Here is a 27,362-nt window from a genome sequence, read left to right as displayed (position 1 = left end):
TTGCAATCCCTGCCTAACACCACCCCTGTTTCTACAGCTGTAGTGTCCCTCCTTGTACCCTTGGTGACCTCAGGTTTCTTTGGTGAGGCTCAAACTTGAGATCACCAAGATCAGCACAAACCAAAGCTGTGCCACATGTCTCATGGAGTAATTAGTCATCACTAATTATAGTAATTAAAGCAGTTTACAGTCATACGAAAAAATAATCTGATTCATTACTGATTAGAGGAATGCCAATTACAAAAATTCTCAATTATTACCTCATACCGATTACATTAGATAATAGGACGGAAAAAGTAAGTTGGAAGAAATGTGGGAAAAATGAGGTATTAATGGACTGTTGCCAGGTTTGTGAATTGATAAAATCATTTTATGGAGCAATTTGAAACTGTCCTTAAAGGGGTATAAAGCCATGCATACCCTGTGACATAGCAATGCCACTATCAGGTCTCTATCCAAAAAGAGATAAAAAAAGAAAAGAAAAAGAACTTATATGTGTAAAAATATTTATAGCAACTCTTTTCTGGGGATAAAGAATTAGAAATTTATAGGATACACATCAATTAGAGAGTAGATGAATAAATTTTGGTATGTGATTATGATTGACCACTGTTGTACTATAAGAAATGATGAGCAGGGTGCTCTCAGAAAAACCTAGAAAGACTTAGATGGGTGACGCTAAGCAAAATGTAGTGGGTACAAAGTCACTGCAATATGGCAAAGTGATTAGCAGTGAATTCCTTAACTATTCTCAGCAACACAAAGATCCATGAAAACTCTGATGGACTTAGGATGAATAACCCTGTGCATCCTCAGAGAAAGAACTGATGGTGTCTGCACGTATGTTGAAGCAATTTTTTTTCACTTCATTTATTTTTCTTGGTTTTGTTTCTGCCTATGTTTTCCTTCACAACATGATTATTATGGATAATGTTTGAATGACTCCACAAATATGACCTATGTGGTATTGCTTGAGTTCTCAGTGAGGGGAAGTAGGAAGGGATAAAGGGGGAGAACTAAAAGTTTTAAAAGCAAATGCTAAAATCATAAAAAGGAAAAGAAAGAAATGGAAGCTGTGAACAGTCTTTTAAAGAAAGGCACTAAATCAGCAGTGATTAGACAAATGCAAATTGAGACAGCTTTGAGGCACCAACTCATACCCACCAGTTTCGGTCAGAGGACAAAACATATGATCAACGTGTGAAGGGCTATGGGAAAACAGGTATATAAAGTCATTGTTGATGTAGCTGTGAAACTGGTTTAATCATTCTGGAAAACAATTTAAAAGTATGCTCCCAAAGCTGCTGAATTGTCCTTTCACCCTGTAATACCACTTTAAAAGCTAGACCTCCAAGAGATTTCTTTTAAAAAAGAGTAAAAGGATTCAAATTTATAAAATTATTAATAGTAGCTCCTTTTTTTGGTGGCAAAGATTTAGACACTGAGGGGTTGCCCACCAACTGAGAAATGACTGAATAAGTTAACAAATATTAAAATAATGGAATTGAACTGTGTTATAAGAAATGAGAGAAGGGACAGTTTCTGTTTCCAGGAGCCGAGATGGTGGAGTGATCAGTAATTGCTATCTACCTCTCCTTGTTGACCATGAAGAGCCCAAAGAATATCTCCCTGGGAAAACTTTGGAACACTGGGAGCAGCAGAAGGGGTAAATAGACTCTTAGCTCATGAGGCTAGAAAGATCGCCAGGGAGGGTTCCTCTGGCTGTGGTTGAAGGTGACCAGTGCAGGATCAGAGCTGTCCCAGACAGCCCCACCTCAACAAACCAGGAGAAGATCCTGAGCTCCAAGGGCGTGAAGACAGCAACTGCCAACACCAGGACCCCAGATGTGACTCAGCAACCCAGGGGAATTGGGAAGACACTGACACAGGCAGCTGAGATTGGCTGTGCTCTAACTCAACAGAGGAGACCTCTGGTGTCCAGACCACCCCTCCCCCACACTTAACCAGCTAGCTACAGGGTAATTGCAGGGAAACTCAAAAAGACTTCACCTTGCCTCTGTTTTCCAATACCAGTCAGCTCAGCACCATGTAAGCTTCAGCATTGTAGCTTCCAGCTGAAAAAACCAGAGGCCACAACACACAAAACCTCAAGTTTTAGGCACTAGAACTGTGTGACAGAGCTCCCTGTGCCACAGAAGAAGAAATCTACTTTAAAAGCCAGGAGAAGGGTTATTATCATGAGTAAGAAGCAAAGCAGAAAAGAAAAGACCATAGACTCTTTCTATGGGCAAAAGGACCAAAACACAAACACCAAAGAGGTCAGCATTGGGACTGTACTCCCATATGAAACTTCAGAAGGCAACATGAACTGATCTGAAGCACAAAGAGCCTTCTTGGAAGAGCTCAGGAAACATTTTAAAACCTAAATTAGAGAAATAGAAGAAAAACTGACTGATGACTTTAAAAATATGAAAAAAGAAATCACAGAAGAATTAAAAAAGACAATTGGATAAATGCAAAAGGAAGTACAATACCTAACTGGTGAAAATAACTCCTTAAAGGAACAATTGGACTGATGGAAAAGGAGATGCAAAAGTTAACTGAAGAAAACGATTTGATAAAAAATAGAACGGGGTAAGTAGAAGCTAATGAATCTATGAGACATCAAGAACTGGTCAAACAGAATCTAAAGAACAACAAGATAGAAGGCAATGTAAAATATTTAATTGGAGAAAAGACTGACCTGGAAAATAGATCCAGGAGAGAAAAGCTAAGGATTATTGGCCTATCAGAAAGCCATGATGAGAAAACAAGCCTGGACTATATCATCCAAAAAATCATCAAGGGAAGTTTCCCAGAAGTCCTAGACCCAGAGGTCAAAGGAGTCATTGAAAGAATCCACTGTTCACTTCCTGAAAGGGACCCCTAACTAAAAACATCAAGAAATGTCATTGTCAAATTCCAGAACTATTAAGTGAAGGAGAAAATACTGTAGAAAGCCAGAAAGAAACAACTCAAATATCAAGGAACTACAGTTAAGATCACACAGGACCAGAAGGTATCTGCTCACCAAGAAAGTAACCTTCTATAGTCTTATTTTTTTTTCTTTTTTGGACGTTTTCCCAACCAGTTACTTGACTTTTGAGTCCTTTGTCAAGGGTAGGGTATACTCTGGGAATCTTTAAGTCCCCAGTTCCTCCAAGGTGGCACAATCAAGCGTGTACACTGATCTGGGAGCAGAAGAGATTTTTGTGCCCAGAATCTTAGCAGTTTCCTCTCGACAGACACCTGGCTTCCAGTTCCACGAAGCCAGCACTGGAGGCCGATTTTTAGATAAGCTGCATGGGCATGGCTGCCATTCAATGTGAGATAAAGATCAGCTCCCTCAGGGTCTCTATACAAGGTTGAGGTAAGAATAGGCTGCTCAATGCCCCCAGGAGTTTGATGATCCAACAATGGATGTGGGCTGCTGTAGGGGCTGCATTGGGAACTGCTGCTGCTTGCTTGATGTGGCCTTTGAGGCCACTGTCTGAGGCTGGAGCTATGAGAAGGCCCTTCTCCCTTCCAGGCCAACTGAAAAAACCCTGTCACTAAACTTTGCACCTGTGGGTTGATGGATGTGCCAATCCCCTGCTTCAGCAACTGGGGATTCCCTGCTGCTGTGACTGGAGATTCTGCTCCCGAGGTGTCCTCCACTGAGAGCCACACTGCATGTCCAAGGCTGGCCTGGGCTCTGCTCTGCATCTAGTGCAACAGACGTTTCATGTGGGCCTTTCAGAGAGTCCCTCTCTACAGGTATTTTACAGGCTGTGTGGGGAGAGCCTGCGTATGTGTGTCTTTCTACTCCACCATCTTGTCTCCACTTAGTATATTTTTTGTTTTAGCTTTTGAGTAGGCAGTTTGAAATTCTCAAGAGTACCTTACTCTGTGCTTCATTTTCTTGATTATTAACTCTCCAAGGACTATTTTCTGTCTCAATATTTTCAGGTCAAACTTCTTTGTTCTGGGGAGAGAAAACAGAAGCCAAAGCAGACCAGCCTCCTCTTTGTCTTAGGCACTGTCCTCTCACCCCACCCAAACCCCATCAATATACAACCTCTGTCATCAGTGCTCTCATTCCATCCCCCAACAATGACAGAAACTACTTTACCTCTGTTGTCTGGAACATTCCAAACCAGCTTCAGCTGTGCCAGAAAATGATTCCTGGCCCCAGTGAGATTACCCACTCAACAGCTGACCCTTCCTGATGTCTTTCCTGCAACGAGGGAATTCCCCAGACCCTCTCCCAGAGATTCAGGGAATGATCTTGAACAGTTTACCTTAATGAGGGAAGGGGCTGTTTGAGGATTCTATAAACTTTTATGGGAAATTCTTATTTTTCTTCATTGGATTCTATTATTCAGCACTTAGACCCATTCCTCCTACCATTTAGATTAACTGAAGCATATCTTCTATTAATATTAGCCTCATCTGACTAAAATCTAATGCACGAAATCATGGTTTTAGGGGAAGACTATTTGATGTTCCTCAGCTAAGAAGCCAAGAAGTGTTTTGAGATTACCAAAGAGGTTTCACTACTTGTGGAAAAGATTCTAATACCTAAAAACATGAGTACGGATTTCCCTAACCTACCTTTTTGATTCTCTTTAGGACATTTAACGTATTTTCCCCATTAATCCATTACAACTTCTTTAAAATGAAAACTTTCAGTTCTGTGAAGGGAGGATTCTGCAAACACAGTGTTTAAATGTGCAACTTCCCCCGAGAGTTTATGGGACTCAGAAGTGGCTGAATCATTAGGTATTCATCAGTTAATCAGTTAAACACACCTACTATGTGCTGGGTTATGGACCAGGCACTGGAAATGCTCAGATGTAACTCTCTTTCAGTCCCTGCCTAACACCACCCCCATTTCTCCAGCCTCAGTATCTCTCCTTGTACCCTTGGTGATCCCAGAATTCTTTAGTACGGCTCAAACTGGAGACCATCCAGTTCAGCTTAGACCAAAGATTCATTCACAGAGTGTCTCACAGAATAATTAGGTATCACTTGCTAAATTCTCATTTTTAAAGAATTATTTTCCTAAGCAAGCTTTTGTACTTACTTTTTCATTTCCCCATGCTATTTTTTTAGGGAGTTATTTTCCTCCACAAATTGTTGTATCTGCTTTTCTGTGCTATTGACTCTTTTACTCATTTTTTTCTTCTACTACTCTCCTTTCTTTTCTCAGCATTTCTTCTATATCTCTAATTTGTAAAATCCATTCTAAAGTCTTCCAGGAACTCCTTGTTGGCCTGAGACCAAATTCGATTTTTCTTTCAGGATTCGCATGTAACTATTTTGATACAACTGTCCTCATCTAAGTTTAGGCATTGATCCTCCCTATTGCCATAATAACTTTTTAAAGTCCAGCTTTTTTTCTTTTCTTTTCTTTTTTTGCTCATATTTTTGCAGTCTTTTGGGACTTGGTGTTTTCAGTGGGAGCTGGCCTCTGGTCCTGCACAGTCCTAAGCTTTTAGTGTTGGGGCTTTGGGTCTTACTGCAGGCGTTCACTGGGCATCTGGGCTAAGCTGTCTGCTGTCTCTGGAGGGTAGACTTCCCTTCTAGATTGTACCTGGAGTGGGACCTCCCTGCGGGTCTCACCAAGGCCTGGGCTTAACTGTTGACCTGCAGGGGTTGCAACAGAGACATAGACTGTTTTTGGCCAGTCCTGAGGTGGGACTACATTACTGTTGATCAGGGGGGTCAAGGCCTCCCTGGTGTCTTGTGCTATGGGTAGTATCACTGGGGAGTGGCTTTATGGGCTGCTCAAACTGCTCTCTTTACTGGGGGCTGCTGGATTTCAGGACGGTGGGGTCTTGCTGGGGGAGTGCCCCAGACTTGGGGCCTTTTTTTTTGTAGGCCCCCTGCTGTGAGCATGGCTGCTATTTCTGCTACTTCTTCTCTTGGACTCTTCTCTCCCCATAGTACAATGCTACAAACCTTTCCAGCCTGGCTGCTAAGCTGCTTCCCTGCTCTTAGATCAATCTGAGTCAGTTTTCTATTTTTTTTTTTTGTAGGAATTTTGGGAGGGCTTCAGGGGCTGGGACATGTCAAAATTGACTTTGGGGGCAAAGCAGAACTAAAGTACTGAGAAGGGAGCAAATTGAGGGAGGGAGCAGATGAAGGCATGGGGAGGGAGAAGGAGCCTCAGCCAGGGAGGGCCAGGGAGGGGTAGGGGCTCCCCAGGCAGAAGAGCAGGGAGGGATCAGGGGGAGGGATACGAGAGTAAAGCTCTTCCTGTCCTGTGCTAACCAGGAAACTCTCTGGAGCCCAGAGGGGAGGGCTCAGGGAGAACAGGCCTGGCAGGGTTTTTGTCTCACTTCCCTCTCAGTCTGTGTCACTGTGTACATCAGCACTACTATCCCACACCTGACAGTAATAATCAGCCTCATCCTCAGCCTGCAGCCCAGAGATGCTCAGGGTGGCTGTGTTCCCTGAGTTAGAGCCAGAGAATCTCTCAGGGATCCCCGAGGGCCTGCTGTTATCACTATAAATCACCAGCTTAGGGGCCTGGCCAGGTTTCTGCTGGTACCAGTCTACAGATTTTCTACCAATTCTATCCCCAACACAGGTGATGGAGGCCGTCTCTCTCAGGCTCTTGGACTCTGAAGGTGGCTGAGTCAGCACATAGGAGGCCCCAGAACCTGCAAGGAAGGAAAGAAGAGATTTTTCAGATGCAGGGAACTCTTCCCCTCCAAGGAGATGCTGACTCCTCAAGCAGCTCAGGGCAGGACTAGGCCTGGCCTGAGACACTGTGGAGTCTGAACCACAGAGAGGAAACACTGGGCAACTCCACCTGTATAGACAGTCAGGAGTGAGAGGAGGAGAGATATCCAAGCCATGGTAGAGCTTCCTCCCAGAACTCTGTGTCCTCAGGCTCCCCTGCTGGGGCTTGGCTCTCCCAGGGCTCCCTTAAGACCAGCCCAGGCCCTGCAAGGAGGAGGCCCCCACATGCAAATCTGCTACTGCTCTGAACACCTGAAGGAGTGGCCTCAGGTGATGAATGACTGACCCTGTGGGCCCTGGGGCAGAAGGGGCAGGTCATTTCTCTGGTAGGGGAGGGGTCATCATGAGGCCTGAGATAATTTCCTCCTCTGAGATTCCAGGATTCTGGAAGTCAAATTCATTTTTCCCCAGGCCGGTGTCTGGAGCTCCAAGATCTTGTCACTCTAAATGAACTGCTTTCTGCTGCTGGGCCTTCCCTGTACCCTGTGGTCTTCTCCCCATGGATCTTCTCTCACCCATGCCACCACCTTCTCCCTATTGGTGAATTCCCCCATGCCCTGCTTGGAGAAAGCCAGGCTACATTCCCTCCAGCTGTGCCTCTGACTCTGGAGGATTCAGACACACCATGGAATGAGGACTTCTCTCCTCCAGCACTGTGAGTCCGTTTCAGGGGACGTTGTCTCCATTAGGATCTGAACTCCATCAGGGCAGAGACTGTCTGTTTATCTGCTTTGGAATACTCAGCATTTAGCACAGGGCCTGGCACAGAGGAAGGAAATAAGTAAGAAATGCTTCTTGCCTTGCCTGACCTCCAATTCAGAGCTACCTCTTCACCGTTATTGGAGCAGCTTTTCCCCCCACATCCTCAGGGCTCCTGCTGCTCTGGCCTCCCAAGAAGCTAAAGAAGAAGAAAGCCAGGCACATCCTCACTCTGGGCCTCACTTTCCCATTGGTAAAACGAGGTCCACTGAAAAAGGGGGTCTTTAACCTCCCATCCAGTTGTGGCCTCCAGCCATCAAGACTCAAGGCCCTGTTTTCATGCAGATATTCCAAACCTTGAGGCCCTTAGAGAACAAAAGTTGTGGGCAAAGTTTCAGAAAATTTAATTTTTTCATTTACATTTCAAAATTTATTTTCTATTTAAGAAAACAGGAGATTGGCTGGCAAGCTCTTTCTCAGTTTCAGGTTATTTTCTTGAACTGCCCCATCCCCTGGTTTCTTAGAATGATGCTTCATGCCAGAAGGGGAATGGGAGATCTTTCTGGACAGCCAAAGCCCCATCTTTGGATTGGGGAGGCCACCCAGACCCCAGTCCTGTGACACATGTTGAGCCTCAGAGGGCCTGGGGACATCCTCTGAGCCTCAGCTCATCCTGGGGTTCAACCCTCCTGAGAGTCCTCTCTGGGTTGGATTTCCCTTCTCTTTCCATCCTGAAGCAGGGAAGGATTGAGATGTGTGTGCATGGAGAAGGAATTCCTCAGGGAGGTTATCACTGATCTTGGAAGCAAGGGTGGATCTTGAACAACTTTGGGCTTTGTCTGAGAAGGAAAAAAAGAAAGAGAGAAAGAGAGAACCAGTCTTGCCTCTTCTTTGATGTCAGCTCATCCTCCCCTCCAGCCTGAACCCTGATCCTCTCTCTCCTTTGGTCTCTGTCTTTCCTCCTTTCCCTTGTCCTATGATTTCCTCCCCACTGGGCCCAGATGACTCTGGAGGAGAGAGTGAGGCTGGCAACTTCACACAGCCCTGCCTCACTTAAAGCCCATTCACTTGCAATTCAAGGCATCACCTTCCTGATGTCATTCTTTCTCTTCTAGAACCAAAAACAAACAACAACAATTCCCAGCCTTAGCTCCTTCTGGGCCTTAGACCCCTGGACATTGTCCCCCCTGTGCCAGGCCACAGTTCTCTACCCATCCTGCCACTTGGTGGTGTAGTGGTTAGGATGGGGTACAAGCCCAAGCCAAGACCTTTTCCCCTTCGATCAGGAGGGCATTTGACCCATTGGTCTGAAGGGCCCTAGAAAGTCTGGTCTTGGAGGAGCTCCTTGGATTCCCCTTCCATTTCTCCCAGCCCAGATACTCCCTATTTAGGAGTTTTTTAAATTTACTCCCAATTTAGCATTGATCCTAACATCCTTTTGATATTCCCGACTACTTAGCATTCTCCTGAAGTCCAAGGTGCCCAGCCTGGATTGTGGATTGTCTAGACTACCAGCCAGTCCCATCAAGATTCTCCCTGGGTTTGATCTATCAAGACCATCCCTGGGTCCCCAGACTACTTGGCAATACCTGGATTCTTCCCCCAGTCTTTTCTGTATTTAGGTTGCATCTAACCTCCAAGAAGAGGCTTAGGTTGAATACAGCACAGACTCTGTCTAGCTGAGATTCTATCTGACCAACTTATCAATATGAACGTTACAAAAGCTTATTCTTCTTAAGAGTCAACCCAGTTTGCCAAGTCTTTAATAAATTTTGTTTTCCTTTGGCTTTAAGAAGGCTTGTGACAAATTCATTCAAGCAGAACCTGGCATGTCCCAGAATCCCGAACCGCAATAGGTGGAAATTATGATTTGAAGTCAAGAAGACTTATTTTCAGTTCCTGTGTCTGAAGCTTATGACCTGTGTGACACTGGGTAAGTCACCTAACCTTTGTGGGCCTCTGCTCTCAGGTGTGTGTAAAACAGGAGCATAATTGCCCCCATCTCCCAGGGCATGTAGTGAGACCTAAATGACCTAACACATGTCGTTGTGTTACCAGTCCCAAAGTTCCCAGTAAATACTCCATATTGGCCATCCCTCTGGGCCTGAGCCCACTCCCACACACAGGCAGATCACAAAGATCTGGGAATTGAGGGAGACGTGGGGAGGAGAAGTGGAGAGACCTTTCCTAGGGCTTCTTACTCCAGCCACCTCTTCTTTCTGAGGCCTTTCCTCATGCCCCAACCCCCAGCTGAGAGGGCCCCTCCTTCCTAACCTCCCTGGCATTTCTCTGTATTGTTCTTCCCTTTCAGGGGCATCTGGGATCCTCCCATAGAAGGGAAGAGTCTTGAGAACAGAGACTGCTGCTGTTTTTGATTGTGGCCTCTGCACCTGGCACTGTGTCTGGCACAGGGTAAGTGCTGAACAGTGGCTCATCATTGGATTGATTGGCACCTTTTTAGTACCTGAGGAAGTTGTTCATACTCTGGGGCCTAAGGAAATTCTGAAGTGTCCCCCAAAAAGTGGAACATTGGGAAGGGCAGCTCTGCATATGCCCCAGCTCAGGGGGTGGGCCTGGGAAGGCAGCATTAGCTCAGCTTCCCCCATGTCACAGGGCAGGAGACTAGGAGCCCCAGGGGGCATTTCCAGCCCAACTCAGCCCCAAACTCATTCCAAAGTCTCCCTCTGGTGGCCACAAGGTGAATGGCAGCCCCAGGGAAGGTCAGGGAAAAGGTCCTTCATTGTTGCCTTCCCATTTTGGAAGGGAAGGTCCTTCAGAACAGGGACTGTCCTTCCTCTTGCATGAATCTTTATTCGCAGCTCTTAATCCATTGGAAAGATGAAAAGGACCTTTATGTTCATTAGTGTTCAACCAAAAGATAACCAAAAATGGGATTAGATACTGTAGATCACTTCCCAAACCATTTTGAATCCCCAGAACCTGAGAAAAAACAAAAACCTGCATTGGCCAATCAAGAGACAGACATTTTGACCCAAGCTGAGCTGACGGGCAACCACAAGCTCTCTTATCCTTCACGGTCCACGGGCATGCAAATCTTTCCTTTCCTCAGTCTCCTCAGTCCCTGTGGGCTGGTCTTTGGCTCCTACTAGAGCACAGACTGAAGGGACACTGGGGCATTAGCTCCTTGCTCAGTTGGGGAAGACCCCAGCTTGTCCAACAGTGACCTCCAGTGACCAAGGCTAGTAAATGCTACTTCTTCAGAGAAGTATGTTCCTGTAATACTCGTCTTCCTGTGGGAGTGTAACACCAGGTAATGTTACTTAGGAAAAAACAATAATAGCCCAGAAGAATCCATCACCTTGGGCTTTTCGAGCCTGAAACAGCTAGAGGTTCCTGGAGGAGGTCAAATGAGCTGGGATCTCATCTCCTAGAAGACTGGAGAATTTTAGCCCTTTTTTGACTCACACCTTGGGAATCAATGAGTTTGGTGAAAGGCTGACAAAGATTTTCAGGGTTAAAATAATAAAAAGGCATTGAGATCCAGTGGTAAAGGTGGAGTTGAATGAATTTTCAAGAGATCTCTTTGGCCTGGTTTGTGGTTTGCCTTTAGACAGTTCAAGATGTGGATTAAGAAGGAAGAAAAGATCAGAGGAGGGAGGACAAAAGCATGTGAATAGGTGGAGTAAGAATAGTGGAGAGTTCAAATGTCTTTAGAATCCAGGATCCCCAGTTCCCTGTTGAAAGATTTAATTTCAGTAGGATCTGTGCTCCAAGAGAGACGTGTTCTTCAAGATAATGAAGGACACTGAGAACATACAGTGTAAAGGAGCCTCTCAGGGACTGGAAAGGATTGTTCCTCTCTGCAAGAAAGAAGGGAAGGTCTGTGTGCTGCCAATTACACTGGGGAAGAGGCAGCCCCCCATGCATTCTGGACTGCCAGGCTGATCCAGAGCCTGAGACTTGGCCCCACCAGATGGCACGGAATTAGGAGGGCATCTCTGTCTACATGGAAGCAAAAGCAAAGGGTCCAACCTCCCCCAGATACGGATCTCTGAAAAACTGAAACACAGTGTGAAGGAAATACATTTCAAACTGCCTAATGACAGCCTGAAATTAAAAGAAAAAATACTACCCTCCAGCCCTTGGTGAATCCCTACAATTGTAGAAAATTTGAGAATCCCTTTTGAACATTCACAGTGCATACAAATACTCTGAAATAGGGATGGGGAACCTGTGGCCTCATAGTGACATGTGACCCTCTAGGTCCTTGGGTGAAGACTTTTAAGTAAATTTTACAGAACTAATCCTTTTATTAAGGGGATCTATTCATGAAGTTTGGATGAAGTCAAGGGACCATACCTGAGAACCTAGAGGGCCATATGTGAACTTGACTCCACAGCTTCACCATCCCTGCTCTGCACTAACCCTCCTCCTCCTCCTCCATCTCCCTTGGCCCCCTTCACGTCCCAGTTTAAATCCCACCCAGGACAGGAAGGATTTCCTGATCTTTCTTAACTCTAATGCCTTCCATCTCTTGGTTATTTCCCTTGTTTCCTGTCTATAATGTATTTGTACATAGTTGTTGGTACTTTGTCTCCTCATTAGACTGTGATCTCCTGCGCAGCAGACTCTGTTTTTTGACTTTCTTTATATTCCCAGGGAATAGCAACCAGTAGGCTTTTAATGACAGTTTATTGACTGACTGATTGAAACTTTTTCTCTTAGGAGGCAATCCCCTAAGGTTCCAAGTTCTCTGTTGAACTGCACTCCTAGACCCACAGATCATGGGATCTTACTGGGGCATTTTCTTAAGTAGTAGTAGGAAAATGATAGTTGAAGGCTAAGGCACTGACTGAGAAGACCTCAAGTCCTATAGCAGTATAACATCTCCCACAAAAACCTGGGGCTCACTTTGCCACAAATTCCTTCAGCTTGGTGAGAAGAGTCCACTTCCCAGTCATGTAACCATGAAGTAGAAGGACTAGACATTTCCTCTAACTCCTATGACCTCTCAAGTTTCTCCAAAACAGAAATGATTTGACAAAATAAAGCAACTTCAGCTATCTCCATGGTTTAGAAATCTACAACCAAAAGAGAAGTAAAAGAAAAACAATGAACTGACATTTATTCTGAACTCACTTCTTTCTTCTCCACCTACCATGTTACCAGCAGCCAGGCTGCATGAGCTGGCAGAAGGACCCAGTATAGGAGCTTGTAACAAATGCTAGCTCTTTGCTCTGATTTCTCCTCTTTCTTTTCAGTGCCATGGAGATGGCTATAGGCTGAAGAAGTGTGTTGAGGCCATGTCACACTCCACTATGCCTGAGGAAAATAGCTCAGCCTCCAGTTCAGGTCAGTTGAGCCTGTCTGAAAATCACTTGGGGCAGAGACCAAACTCTGAATTCCCCAACATGGGAAAAGGTTGAAATGCTTTGATATGAATCCCCTAGGAAAACCACCTTCCAATGGAAGGAAATCAGAAAGTGAGCAAGAGGGAATATAAGGGAAAAAAAGATAGAAATCTATAAAGAGAACATCCAAACATGATGAACATGAGTAGAAATCTTGATAGGTAAAGCATTAATAATAGGATTAAATATAACATCCAGAACTACCAAATGAGTTCAGATATCTATGAGTAAATCCTGTAAAACAAAGAAAAAAATCAACTTACAGAAAAACAAAAGCAAAAATGCATCTAATTAAAAGACATAAGGAACCAAAATTATATCTTGCTAAAACGTTCCATAGACAATGAAGTAATATCACCACTAAACATCCATGCACAGAGAAGTATACCATCCCAGATTTTTTGAGGAGAAGTTAAGTGAGTTGTAGGAAGAAATAGATGGCAAATATGTACGAGTGGGGTTAAGTAAAAAAGACCCAGTCGTCAATGACTATAACTACTGTTTGATAAACCGAAGACTCCAGTTTCTGGATAAGAAAATACTATTTGAGAAAAATGACTGGGAAAATGGAAAATAGCTTGGTAGAAACTAGGCAGAGACGAACATCTCACACCCTACAACAACATAGGGTTCAAATGGATACATGATTCAGACGTAAGGGCTGATACCATAAGCAAATTAGGAGACCAAGGAATAGTTTAACTGTCAGATCTTCAGAGAAGTCGTGAATTCACAACCAAATAACAGACAGAAGACATTATGGAATGCAAAATGGATAATTTTGATTACATTAAATTATAGTTTCTGCATGATCAGCACCATCGTCATCAATATTAGAAGGAAAACAGAAAGCTGTGAATAATTTTTACAACCAGTGTATCTGTTACAGGTCTGATTCCTAAACTAAATAGAGAAGTGAGTGAAACTTATAAGAATTCAAGTCATTTCCCAGTTGATAAAGGATTAGAGGATACGAACAGGCAGTTTTTAGATAAAAAAATTAAATCTCCCTATAGTCATATGAAAAATTGCTATTAATAACTATTGTTTGAAGGAATGCAAATTAAAACATATTTAGGTACCATGTCACACCTATCAGATTGGATAATATGACAGAAAAGGAAAATCATAAATGTCGGGAATGATGTTGAAAATTTGAACACTAATGCCTCTTTAGTGGAGTTTTGAACTGATGCAACCAGTCTGGAGAGTACTTTGAAATGATGTCCAAAGGGCTATCCAACCTTTCAATCCAGAAACACCACTGTTATGTCTGTATCCCAAAGAGATCTTAAAAAATAAAAAGCACCACATGTACAGAATTATTGATAGCCGTTCTTTTTTGTAGTGGCAAAGAATTGGAAATTGAGTATAAACACATCTGCTGAGGAATGACTGATTGTGGTATATGAATATGATGAAATACTACTGTTCTACAAGAAATGAGGAGGAGGCAGATTTCAGAAAAGCCCGGAACAACTTATATGAACTGATGCTGAGTGAAGTGAGCAGAACCAGGTAGATGCTGCACACAGCAACACCAACACTGAGCCGTGATGAACTGTGACAGACTTAGCTCCTCTCAGCAATGCAGTGATCTAGGACAGTTCCAAAGGACCCACCATGGAAAATTCCAGCTCCATTGAGACACAGAGCTATGGAGTCTGAGTACAGATGGAAGCGCAATCTTTCAACTTCTCTGCTTGTTTTTTGTTTTATCGTTCCTGTCTTTTCTTGCTTCTGTTCAGATTCTTCAGTGTTGAAATGTGTTTAATATGATTGCACATGTAAGACCTACATCAGAATGTATGCCATCTCAGAGCGGGGGAAATTTAGAACTTAAAATCTTATAAAGTTGAATGTTTAAACATAAAGTAAATTTTTATAAAGAGAAAAAAAGAAAACAAAAAAATTTTTGAAAGATGTCATCCACACTTTTTTTTCCCATCATGGCTTTCAAGGTAGACCAGTAGTTCTAATGTTATCTCTCTTGTATCTATTTCCTAGGACTGTTTATTTTTTTCCCAAATGAGGAACTTCATATTTTCCCTTTTTTCTTTTTTTTTAATTTAGTATTTTTTATCTTACCTTGATATCTCACAGAGTCATTCTTCTCTGCTTGTTCAGTTCAGACTTTAAGGAATTCTTTTCTTCAGTGAGCTTTTGTCCTTCCTTTTCCATTTGGTCCATGCTATTTTGTAGGGAGTTATTGTCCTTGGGAAATTTTTCTATATCTTTTTTCCAGGCAACTGACTCTTCTTTTTTTCATGTTTCTTTTGTATTACTCTCATTCCTTTCCCCAGTTTGTTTTTACTTTGTTAATTAATATTTAAAAATACTTTTTAAGGTTTTCCAGTAATTTCTTTCAGTTCTAAGACCAAATTTTGTGTTTCTCTGAGGCTTCATTTGTAGCCATTTTGGCACTACTGTCCTCTTCTAAGTTTCTGCCTTGATCCTCCTTATCATCGCAGTGACTTTCCATAGTCAAGCTCCGTTTGTCATTCTCTCATTTTTTCTGCCTTTTTTTTGTGACTTGGTGTTTTTATGTGAGAGTCTGACTCTGGTCTTGCACTGTCCCAAATTGTTAGTGCTGGGGTTCTTACTGTTGGCTTTCACTGGGCTTCAGGAAGGGTAGATTTTCCATCTGACTTGTACTGGGTGATTGGGTCTCCCTGCTGGTCTCCTTGGGTGTGGGGTTTAGCTTTTGGCCTGAACCAGGGTTGGGTCTAACTCCTGGGTTACTATGGAAACAGAGCTTCTCTGCTGGTAGGACACAGGATTGATGTCTGTTTGGCAGCCAAGGGGTGGGGTATCACTACTGGTCAACAGTAGGATCACAGACTCCCTGATGACTTGTCCTGGGGCTGTGGTCATTGGGGGTTTAGTGCTTGCTGACCTGCACAGACTGCTCCCTTGCCTTGGGGGCTGCTGGCTTGCAGGACAGTCTGTCCTCACTGATGCCTTGTCCCAGGCTTGGAGCCTTGCTGCAGGCCCCCTGCTGTGATGCTGGTGCTTCTGCCCTTGGTCCTCATTCCTCTTCCAGCCCAGTGAGAAAGACCATTCCTGCCAGGCTGGTTAACTACTTCCCTGCTCTGACATCAATTCTGAGGATGCTTTCTGGTGATTGGAGGGGAGTCTGGGAGCAGGATTCCTTCCTGACTCCACCATATTGACACAGGAACAACGTTCAAAACTGGGAAGAGGTCACAATATACTTTTGAGGGGAGCAGAAGAACTGAAGTAATGAAAGGGGAGTGGGCTTGGGCAGGGTGAAGGAGCATTAGAAGAAGAGGGTCAGAGAGGGGGAGAGGGCCTCCAGGCAGAAGAGCAAGGTGGGAAGAGGGGAGGAAGGTGCCCGTGGGAGAAGCTGTTTCTGTCCTGTGCTCACCAGGCACCTCTTGAGAGCCCATAGGGGAGGGCAAAGGGGAAACAGGCCTGGGAGGTCTTTTTGTCTCACTTCCCCCTCAGTCTGTGTGTTATGGTGCGCCACTATCCCACACCTGAATAATCAGCCTCATCCTCCCCTTGGACCCAAGAGATGTTCAGGGTGGCTGTGTTCCCTGAGCTGGAGCCAGAGAATCTGTCAGGGATCAGCTTCCTGTTAGTGTGATAAATAAGCAGCTTAGGAGCCTTGCCAGGTTTCTCTTGATACCACTGAACAAGTTTACCACTCATTCCATCCCCATCACACGAGATAGAGGCCATCTCTCCCAGGCTCTTGGACCCTGAGGGTGACCGAGTCAGCACAAAGGAGGCCCCAGAACCGGCAACCTATATTAAATTGATTGGCTTCTCAGTGGGAGCAGATGTGGGTGGAGGAAGGGAGAGAAGTTGGAACTCAAAGTTTTCAAAGTGTGTGTAAAAATGGTTTTTACATGCAACTGGGAAATAAGACATAGAGGTAAAGAGGTATAGAAATCTATCTTATCCTGCCAGAAAATAAAGGGGAAGGAGATAAGAGAAGAGGTGGGATGCGATAGAAGGGAGGGCAGATTAGGGGACAGGGTGATCAGAATGTGCACTGTCTTAGAGTGGGAGGAGGGAAGAGAAGGGAAGAAAATTGAGAACTCAAAATGTTATGCAACTGAATATTGAAAACTAAAAATAAATAAATTCATTAAAAAATTTCAAACCTCAAAGCAAACCAGTGACAGTTCCAAGAGCTTTTATCTCAAATGGGAAGTTTCACCAACCACAACTTAGGATTTTTTTAATGTATAAATGATTTATTTTTAGGTCTTAACATTCATTTTCACAAAAATTTGAATTCAAAGTTGCATCCACTCCTTCCTCCAGTCTGTCCTCCCTTCTATTGCCCACCCTTCTTCCATTCCCTTTCCTTTCTCTTTTTTTGTAAGGCAGATTATATTTCTGTTCTCCATTGCCTATATAGATTAATTTCCAGTTGCATGCTCAAACAATTTTTAAAGTTCATTTTTAAAGTTTTGAGTTCTATATTCTCTCCCTCCCTCCCCATTCACCCTCATGGGGAAAACAAGGAATTCAGTATAGGTTATACATATGTAACAATGCAAAGTACTTCCTTAATGGTTATGTTGTAAAAGACTAACCACATTTCCCTCTGTCCTATCCAGCCCTTCATTTATTCCATTCTCTTCTTTCACCTGTCCTCCCTCAGTAGTGTTTGCTTCTGATTATTCTTTTCCCCAATTTACTGTCCCTTCTATTATCTTCCATCTCCTATCCTCTTCCCCCTTGCCTTCCTGCAGGGTAAAATAGGGCAAAATAGATTCCCATATCCAGTGGAGTGTGTGTTATTCCCTACTTAAACCAAATCCCATGAGAGTAAGGCTAAATTATTTCCTTTCTTCTCCCCCTTCCTTCCCCTCCATTGTAAAAGCTATTTCTTCCCTCTTTTATGTGAGGTGATTTGCTACACTCTGCCTCTCTCTTTCTCTTGCTCCTAGTACATTCCATCCAACAGTAAATTTTTCTTTTAGTTATTCTCCCTTCATATTCAGGTCACTCTGTGCCCTCTGTCTATGTATGTATATAAGTATGTATGTTCGTATGCATACACAAACACAGTCATGTACATATACATACTTACACACATATAAAAACACATGCACACATACCCATACCCACATACACACACCCACACACACACAAACACACACATATATATATATATATGTATGTATGTATGTATGTATTCCCTCTAACTACCCTAATACTGAAAAATGTCTCATGAGTTACAAATAGCATCTTTCCATGTAGGAATGCAAGCAGTTCAATGTTAATTAATTCCTGAAGACTTCTCTTTCCTCTTTACCTTTTCATGTTTCTCTTGATTCTTTTATTTGAAAATCAAGTTTTCTATTCAGCTCTGGTCTTTTCAAGAAGAATCCTTTGAAGTCCTCTATTTCAAGGAAATTCCATTTTCTCCCCTGAAGAATTATACTCACTTTTGCTAGGTCGGTGATTCTTGGTTTTAATCTTATCTCCTTTGACCTCTGGAATATCATAATCCAAGCCCTTTGATCCCTTAGTGTAGTGCCAGGCCTAGAGGCCTGAGGGCTACCCGAGTCTTACCTTACCTATCGCAGGTCTTTGGCTGGCCAAACCGGATAAATGTATGAGAGAAGAGACTTTCCAGAGTTGAACAAGGGTTAGGCTTTATTCAGGGTCTTGGTTACATGTGCAGGCGGAACTCTCCCTTAGGAGAGAGGGGAATCTCCCAAGGAGGCAAAGATCTTACAGTAAGAGAATAGAAGTGGAAGTGGAAGTGGGGAGAGAGGGGAGAGGGAAGAGAGAAGAGAGAAGAGAAGAGAGAAGGAAGAGGGGCCTTCTGTCCTCTAAGGGCCCCTCAGCGCTAAGAGCGCCTTCAGGCTTTCCTGACCCTACTTAAGCTCTCCTGCCTCATAGTTTGCACCTGAATACCGTGCCTGTTAGACAACAATAGGTGTGCTCAGACCCCAGGCCAATCTCGAGGTTGGGGATGCTCTCTCCCAGCACGTTTCCCACGGGAAGAGGTGGAAATGCACAAGATAGCCCAGTCTCACACCTCAATTCCCAGCTGTTCCCTGGGGGGCCTCCTGAGAACTCTAAGGTTTAGAAGTCCTCACCTTTACCTGCCCGAGACTGTCCACATGGAACTGAGCTTACACCCCCAACAGTGTAGAAGCTGTTAATTCTGTGTTATCCTGATTGTATTTACACAGTACTTGAATTGTTTCTTTCTGGCTGCTTATAATATTTTCTCCTTGTCCTGGGAACTCTGGAATTTCACTATAATATTCTTAGGAACTTACTTTTGGGATCTCTTTCAGGAGTCATAAGTGAATTCTTTCTATTTCAATTTTACCTTTTGGTTCCAGAGTATCAGGGCAATTTTCCTTGATAATTTCTTGGAAGATGATGTCTAGGCTGTTTGTTCCATCATGGTTTTGAGGTAGACCGATAATTTAAAAATTATCTTTCCTGGATCTATTTTCCACATCAGTTCTTTTTCCAATGAGATATTTCACATTGCCTTCCATTTTTTTCATCCTTTTGGTTTTGTTTTGTAATTCCTTGATTTCCCATAAAGTCATTGCTTCCATCTGCTCCATTCTAATTTTTACAGAACTATTTTCTTCAGTGAGCTTTTGAACCTCCTTTTCCATTTGATCCATTCTGCTTTTTAAGGCATTTTTCTCATTCCCCTTTTTGGGCCTTTTTTGCCATTTGGGTTACTCTATTTTTAAAGTTGTTATTTTCTTCACTATTTCCTTGGATCTCCTTTAGCAAGTTGTTGACTTGCTTTTCATGATTTTCCTGCATCACTCTCATTTCTCTTCCCAATTTTTCCTTCACCTCTCTTACTTGATTGTCAAAATCCTTTTTGAACTCTTCCATGGCATAAGACAATTGCATATTTTTGTTTAGAGGTTTTGAATGTAGAATCCTTGACTTTGATGTCTTCGCCTGACGGTATGCATTCTTTCCTCACCCAAAAGAATGGAAGAAAATGCCTTTCAACCAAGAAAGTAATCTTCTATATTCTTATTTTTTTCCCTTTTTGGGTCATTTTCTCAGCCAGTTATTTGACTTTTGAGTCCCTTTTCATGTGAAGGGTATACCTTGGAGATCTGTAAATTCTCAGTTCCTCCATGGTGGCACAATCAAGTAGGGGAGTTTACTCCTCTCTTGGTCTGCACTCTTGTCTGTGAGCAACAGCAAGCACTCTGTTCTGCCAAGTATCTGAGAGCAAGTTTCCCTCTCCACTTTCACCACCAGCTGAGGTGAAGAAGGGAAGAATTTATGACCAAATGAGAGAGAACATTATGAAATGAAAAATGGATAATTTGATTACATTAAACTAAAAAGGTTTTGCTCAAATAAAATCATTGTCACCGATATTTTAAGGAAAGCAGAAAGCTGGGAAAAAATTTTTACCTCCATGGTTTCCGATAAAGGCCACATTTGTCAAATGAATAAAGAACTGTGATAAATTTATAATAATTCAAGTCTTTTCCCCAACTGATAAATTGTCAAAGACTATGCACACACAGTTTTGTGATCAAGAAATTTGAACTATCTATAATCATATGTAAAAGAAATGCAAAAATCACTATTGATTAGAGAAATTCAAATTAAAACAACTCTAAGGTAATAATATCTCTCACCTAAGAAATTGGTTAATATGGTCAAAAAGGAAAATTCTAAGTGTTGGAGAAGATGTGGGAAATTTGGAACACTAATTCATTCTTGGTAGAGTTGTGAACTGATGCAACCTTTCTGGAGACCAATTTGGAACGATACACAAGAGGCTCGAAAACTGCGCGCATATGATCCAGTAATAACACTTCTGGGTCTGTATCCCAAGAAAATCATAGAAATGGAAAAGGGACCCACATGTACACAAATATTTTTGGCAGCTCTTTTTGTGCTAGCTGCTGATGCACCTCTTGGCCCTCACTCCCCTTTCAGCTTAGTGAGACAAACTTTTCCTGCCTGGACAGCTGCTTCCTTGTTCCTAGGTCAATTCTGAGGTTGTTTTGTAGTGTGTTTTATTTTTTTCTTTGGGAGTGCTTCAGGGGTTTCCTTCCTTACTCTTCCCTCCTTGTACCTGAACAAAATTTAAAGTTGGGGAGAGGCCAGAATAGGTTTTAAGGAGGTCAGCAGAACTTACAAAATGAGAGGGGAGCAGGTGGAGGGAAGGAGCAGATGAGGTGGGGAGGGAGAAATAACCTTAGAGGGGCATGATCAGTGGGAGAAGGTTCCTCCCTCCCCCATCCCCAGACAGAAGAGCAGGAAAGCAGGAGGGGAGAAAGGGGCCTGAGGAAGAATCTGTTTCTGTCCTGAGCTCACCAGGAACTTCTCTGGAGCACAGAGGGAAGGGCAAGAGAGAGCAGGCCTAGGAGGGCTTTTTGTCTCATTTCCCCCTCTGGGTCTGTGTCACTGTGCACAGCACCACTATCCCACACCTGAAAATAATAATCATCTTCATCCTCAGCCTGGAGCCCAGAGACTGTCAAGGTGGTTGCCTTCCCTGACTGGGAGCCAGAGAATCTGTCAGGGATCCCTGAGGGCCTGCTACTAGTGCCATAAATCACCAGCTTAGGTGCTTGTCCAGATATCTGCTGGTACAAGTTGATAATCCTTTAACATAAACTTTAGATTTTGTGAATGCCAGAGTTTGAATTAAGAAGAGCCTGGATCTAATAATCTCCCTTGCTATCTTAAGTAAACTCATAGAAAGCCTTTTGTCAGCAAAGAAAATAGGGTTGACTTAATAACTTCCTTAGAAGACCCTATTCCTGGCCTCTTAGTGATAAGGAAAAACACAGATATCCTGATTTGTAATTTCAATTGCAACTTTGCTAAAGGTACCCTTTCCTGGGTCAGCAATTTCAAGGACCTTTTTAGGACATCATGCCTGTCATCAGAGTGGTGGGATTTTTTCCTTATCATGTATCACAGAGACATATACTATAGAGAGGAAATTCACACAGCTTATAATCATAAATCCCAACTGACACTACTTTGTTAATTGTCCTTTATTACTAAATTTATGATTTGTTCAAGTAAGACAGTTCCTTTCTCAAGGCAAAATGTATTTAAGACAGACTTTTTCTGTACCAGGTAGTCAGATTAACCTCTGACACCGTAGCACTATGACTGCTACCTTTAAGAGGGAATTAATTAATAAGTCACACATGCCTTTAGTCTATTGTCTTTTCTTTAACCAAGTTTTCAGGTTAACACAGTATATATTTCCCAGCACAGGAGATGGAGACCATCTCTCCCAGGCTCTTGGACACTGAAGGAGGCTGAGTCAGCACATAGGAGGCTCCAGAATCTGCAAGGCAAGGAAAGAAGAGATTGTGCAGAGGCAGGGTCTTCTCTCCCCCAAGGGGATGCTGACCCCTCAAGCAGTTTCAAGATGAGCACAGGGTAGGTCTAGACCTGTGCTCACTGAGACACTGTGGGACCTGATCCACAAGGAGGAGACCCAGGGCAGCCTCACCTGTGCAGAGAGTCAGGAGGGAGAACAGCAGAGTAATCCAAGCCATGGTAAAAGTTGAGCCCAGTGCTCTGTGTGCTGAGGCTCCCCAGATGGGGCTGGGCTCCCCCAGGGCTGTCTTCAGATCAGCCCAGGCCCTCCACATGCAAATCTGCTCCTGCTCTGGACACCAGAAGGAGGGGCCTCAGGTGATGACTGACTGACCCTATGGGCTGCTGAGACAGAGGGGGCAGGTCTTTCTTCTGTCAGGGGAGGGTCATCATGGGCCCTGAGGTCATTTCTTCCTCTAAGATTCTGGGATTCTAAGAGTCAGGTTCGTTTCTCCCCAGGCCTGTATCTGATGCTCCAAGACCTTGTCACTGTAACTGAACTGCTCCTGGACCTTCCCTGTACTCTGAAGTCTTCTGCCCATGGATCCTCTCTCCCCCATTGGTGAGTTCCCCCAGGCCCTGCTTGGAATCAGCCAGACTTCATCACTTCCAACTGTGCCTGGGACTCTGGAGGATTCAGACACACAAGGAATGGTGCCTTCTCTACCCCATCACTGGAGGCCCCTTTCAGTGATGTCTTCTCCATTAGGACTTGAGCTCCATCAGGGCAGGGACTGTCTGTTTATCTCCCATAGAATCTCCAGCACTTAGCACAGGGCCTGGCCCACAGGAAGGTATTGAAAATTGCTTGTTGCGTTGCCTGACCTTCAATCCAGAACTGCCTCAGGACCATCCAAAGGATCAATTAGAACAGTGAGGGAACCCACCTTCTGCCCCCAGTTACCCATGCCTCTTGTTGCTCAGGCCTCCCAAGAGGCTGCAGAGGAAGGAAGCCAGGCACATGCTTGTTCTGGGCCGCAGTTCTCCCTTATTAAAATGATGGTGATGCCTCTCTTCCAGCTTTTTCACTTACCTGACAAAGAGGGTCTCAAGATTGTGAGCAAATTCCCCAGAGAATGAGAGCCTTAGGAAGTCAAAGGTGGGGTGAGATTTAAGAAAATATATTTCTTTGTTTATTTAAATTTAGTAAATAAATAGTCAAGAGCACAGGAGATCTGCAGGTGAGCACTCTCTCAGTGTTCTGGGTATCCTCTCACTCTGTCCTATCCCCGGGCTTCTGGGAATGATGCTTCAAGCCAGATCGCAAATAGGAGTTCTCTCTGTGCCCCTAGAGACTCATCATTGGAAGCAGGGAGACCACCTAGACCGCAGACCTGTGAAACCTATTGAGCCTCAGAAGGTATGGGGATGGCCTTCCAGCCACAATTTGTTCTGGGGCTCAGTCCCCCTGAGATCCTCCTCCCTGAGCCAATCTCCCTTTTCCATCCTGAAACAGGGAAGCATGGAGATGCATGTGAATGGAGAAGGAACTCCACACATAGGTTACACTTGATCTTGTAAGCAAGTGTGGATTTTGGACACTGTTCTTTGACTGAGCAGGAAAAAAGAAGGGCACTGTGATCCTCTCCCTGCTTTGTCCTCTATCTTTTGCCCTTTTCCCTTGTCCTTTGCTTTCCTTCCCAGACACATCTAATTCAGGGACTCAGCCCTCCTGACATTATCCCCACTGTGCTAGCCTCACTTTTCTACCCATCCTGCAGCTTGGTGGTGCAGTGGTAATAGCTTAGAACTTGGGACAAGAAGCCCTGTTTTCACTTCTTGTCTCTGAAGTTTGTGAGCTCTGTGACCCTGAGCAAGTCAACCTAACCTGTCTGGCTCTCTGTTTCCATGTATGTGTAAAATGGGAACATAATAGCCCCTACTTCCCAGGGCAGGTAGTGAGGTCTAAATGACCTAACACATGTCATTGTGTTGCAGACCACATAGTGCCCATTAAATACTCCATGCTGGCTGTCCCTCTGGGCCTGGGCCCACTCCCACACTCAGGCAGATCAAAAGATTTAGTAATGGAGGGAGATATGGAGAGGGAGTGGAGGGGGTGTGGAGCGGGTCTTTTCTAGGGGTTCTTTCTCCAACCTCCTCTACTGCCTGAGGCCTTTCCTCGTCCCCCAACCCCCAGCTGAGAAGGCTCCTCCTCCCTCAACACCCTAGCATTTCTCTGTGTTGTCCTTCCCCATGCAGGGGCATCTGAGTTCCTCCCATGAAAGGGAGGGGCATGAGAACAGAGACTGCTGCTGTTTGTTACTGTGCCCCCTGCACCTGGCACTGTGCCTAGCCCAGGGTAATGCTGAACAATGGCTAGTTGTTGGACTAGTCTGAACATTTTTAATAACTGAGGATATTTTTCACACTCTGGGTCCTAAGGGAATTCTGAAGTGTCCCATAAAAAGTGGGGCATTGGGAGGGGCAGCTCTGCGTCTGTCCCCAGCTCAGGGGAGGGGTTGGGAAGGCAGCACCAGCTGAGCCTCCCTCAGGGCACAGGGCAGGAGACTAGGAGCCCCAGGGGGCATTTGTAGCCCATCTCAGACCCAAACTCATCCCATTGTCTCCCTCTGGTGGTCACAGGGACAATAGCCATCCAAGAGAAGGTCAGGAGGAAGGTCCTGTTTTTATTTACGTTCTCCTTTGGAATGGGGGCTCCATGGAAACAGGAACTGTCTTTTTTTGGCTTGAATTTATGTTCCCAGATGTTAGCCCAGTGCCTAGGGCAGAGTCCGCACCTCATGAGTGCTTGGCACCTTGTCATTTTGAAGGAATAGTGCCCCTGGGACCTGAGCACACCAGCCCATGTGTGAACATGCTCAGTGCACTGGGCACCCAGGAACTTTGTAGTGGTGGGCCTGCTGGGGAACGACAGTGGCACCTTGGGTTAAGCAGGGAGCAAATCCACAGAAGGAGGAAAGATCAGGGTGAGGAAAATCATAGAGGAGGAATCATCTTCAGGAAGTACCCTGCCTGAGCTGTCCAGTTGAAGTCCAGGAGAATGGAAGGAGCAGAGAACAAACATGGTGGTGAACCACAGGAACTTGAAGTACCAAAGAAATGGACCAACCCAAGAAGAAAATGGCCCATAGAAATAAATGTTTAGGGAAGCTCTTTTTGTCATGGCTAAGAATTGGAAATCAAAGGGATGCCCATCAGTGGGGGAATGGCCAAACAAGCTGTGGCATATGATTGTGATGGAATATTATTGTGCTCTAAGAAATGAAAAGCAGGATGATTTCTGAAAAACCTGGAAAGACATGAACTGATGTAAAGTGAAGGGTAAAAGCTTTTGAGACTTGAGCACTGTAGGAACTGAGTGTGCGTCTTTTCTTTCATGACGGCATATAAAACATGTGTTTGCCATTTTTGCCCTTTTACATTGTCAGCCTGAAAGTTTGGCTAAAAGAGGGAAACAGAGTAGGTGGTAGATCAATTCATATTGCTTATTCCCCTAAAGCTAGCAAAGCCAGTGCACATGCATGTGCATGGAGCAAGATATTAATTCTGTCTGATTAAATGAATGAGAACTTTATCCTAACTCAGGATGTCTGTCACTGAAATTTATCCTCTCCATATATGTTTAACCATAGCATGAGAAAGGAGTTTTCCCCACTGAATAAATTGTAAATACGATAAAATAAGAACGTTGACAAAGTGTCAATTGAAATTACAACACAGGGTATTTGTGTGCCTTTACCATTAATATAGCAAAACATATTATATGTCCATAAAATACTAAGATAAGAAAATTCCATTATTCAAGATTGTTGGGGGTGTAAGCTCAGTTCCATGTGGACAGTCTCGGGCAGGTAAAGGTGAGGACTTCTAAACCTTAGAGTTCTCATGAGGCCCCCCAGGGAACAGCAGGGAATTGAGGTGTGAGACTGGGCTATCTCGTGCATTTCCGCCTCTTCCCGTGGGAAAAGTGCTGGGAGAGAGCATCCCCCGACCTCGAGATTGGCCTGGGGTCTGAGCACACCTATTGTTGTCTAATAGGCATGGTATTCAGGTGCAAACTATGAGGCAGGAGAGCTTAAGTAGGGTCAGGAAAGCCTGAAGGCGCTCTTAGCGCTGAGGGGCCCTTAGAAGACAGAAGGCCCCTCTTCCCTCTGTCCTCTCTTCTTTCTTCCCGCTCCCCTCTCTCCCTCTTCCACTTCTGCTTCCATTCTCTTACTGTAAGATCTTTGCCTCCTTGGGAGATTTCTCTCTCTCCTCAGGAAGAGTTCCCCCTGCACATGTAACCAAGACCCTGAATAAAGCCAAACCCTTGTTCGACTCTGGAAAGTCTCTTCTCTCATACATTTATCCGGTTTGGCCAGCCAAAGACCTGCGACAGGTAAGGTAAGACTCGGGTAGCTCTTAGGCCTCTAGGCCTGGCACAAGATAAAGTCTTGGGTTTAGGCTCCTTATTGTTAATGGACACAAACAGAGAATGCTCTTTGCTTCTTCTGGCTTTGTAGTTATTGACACCGGAAGAGGCATTCCCTGGATTTACTCAGAGAACAAAGAAGGGCATGTCTACTAGGCCAAGGTTCATCTTCTTGTTCACTAGTTCAACCTTTGACCCCTAATGGGGTTCAAATGATCTGGAGTGACCATCAGCATTTATTTGCAATATGTCTGTGTCCTGTGTTGACCTGAAAACTTTGTTAAGAAAAGGCAACATGGCTAAATGCATACATTTTATGATTTAATTAATTAATCAATTCCCTATTAAAGAAAACGGTAACATAATGCATTATGGAGCCAGAAATGTTCTGGCTACCCAGTGCAGAAATCTTCTGGTTTATATACATTTTGTCATGAGAAAGAAACTCTCCTAATTAAGCAAACCATAAATTCAGTAAGACAGGACAATTAACAAAGCAATGTTGGTCAGGCCTTGGGATTCCAGCTGGGTAAGAAAATCCCACCAGGCTTCCTGTCCTAAACAGGCCTTTGAAGTTGTTATCTTAACAGAGTTTGACAAAAGCTGAAGTTACAACCCAAGGTATCTGTGTTTTCCTTTCTTCACACTAGGATGCTAGAAGAAGGGTCTGATAAGGGAGTAAGGGAGTCCCATTTTCTTGACATCAAAAAGAAGAAGGGTCTGATAAGGGAGTAAGGGAGTCCCATTTGCTTGACATCAAAAGGCATCCTCTAAACAAAGGAGACTATTAGGCCCAGACTCTTCTTAATTCAAACTTTGGCCTTTATTAAAGTCTAAAATTTATA

General features: G+C 44.0%; 1 long non-coding RNA gene across 7 annotated transcripts; it reads left to right on the top strand.

Moving 5' to 3' along the window:
• Window positions 1-296: 296 nt before the first annotated feature.
• LOC140498869 (uncharacterized) lies at window positions 297-27,362 on the top strand. 7 transcript variants are annotated; one of them, XR_011965199.1, is made up of 7 exons: window positions 297-3,756; window positions 6,575-6,999; window positions 9,225-9,361; window positions 9,740-9,840; window positions 22,035-22,202; window positions 22,602-22,704; window positions 23,435-27,362. It is a non-coding gene; the product is annotated as an uncharacterized lncRNA (long non-coding RNA). The 7 variants fall into 7 exon arrangements; XR_011965201.1 differs by lacking the exon at window positions 6,575-6,999 and having other exon boundaries at window positions 326-3,756; XR_011965198.1 differs by lacking the exon at window positions 6,575-6,999 and having other exon boundaries at window positions 326-3,756; window positions 9,222-9,361.

Source organism: Notamacropus eugenii, chromosome 4 (genome assembly GCF_028372415.1).
Source record: "Notamacropus eugenii isolate mMacEug1 chromosome 4, mMacEug1.pri_v2, whole genome shotgun sequence".
NCBI lineage: Eukaryota > Metazoa > Chordata > Mammalia > Diprotodontia > Macropodidae > Notamacropus > Notamacropus eugenii.
Note: the sequence above shows the minus strand (reverse complement) of the source record. Positions and strands in the feature narration are given on the sequence as shown.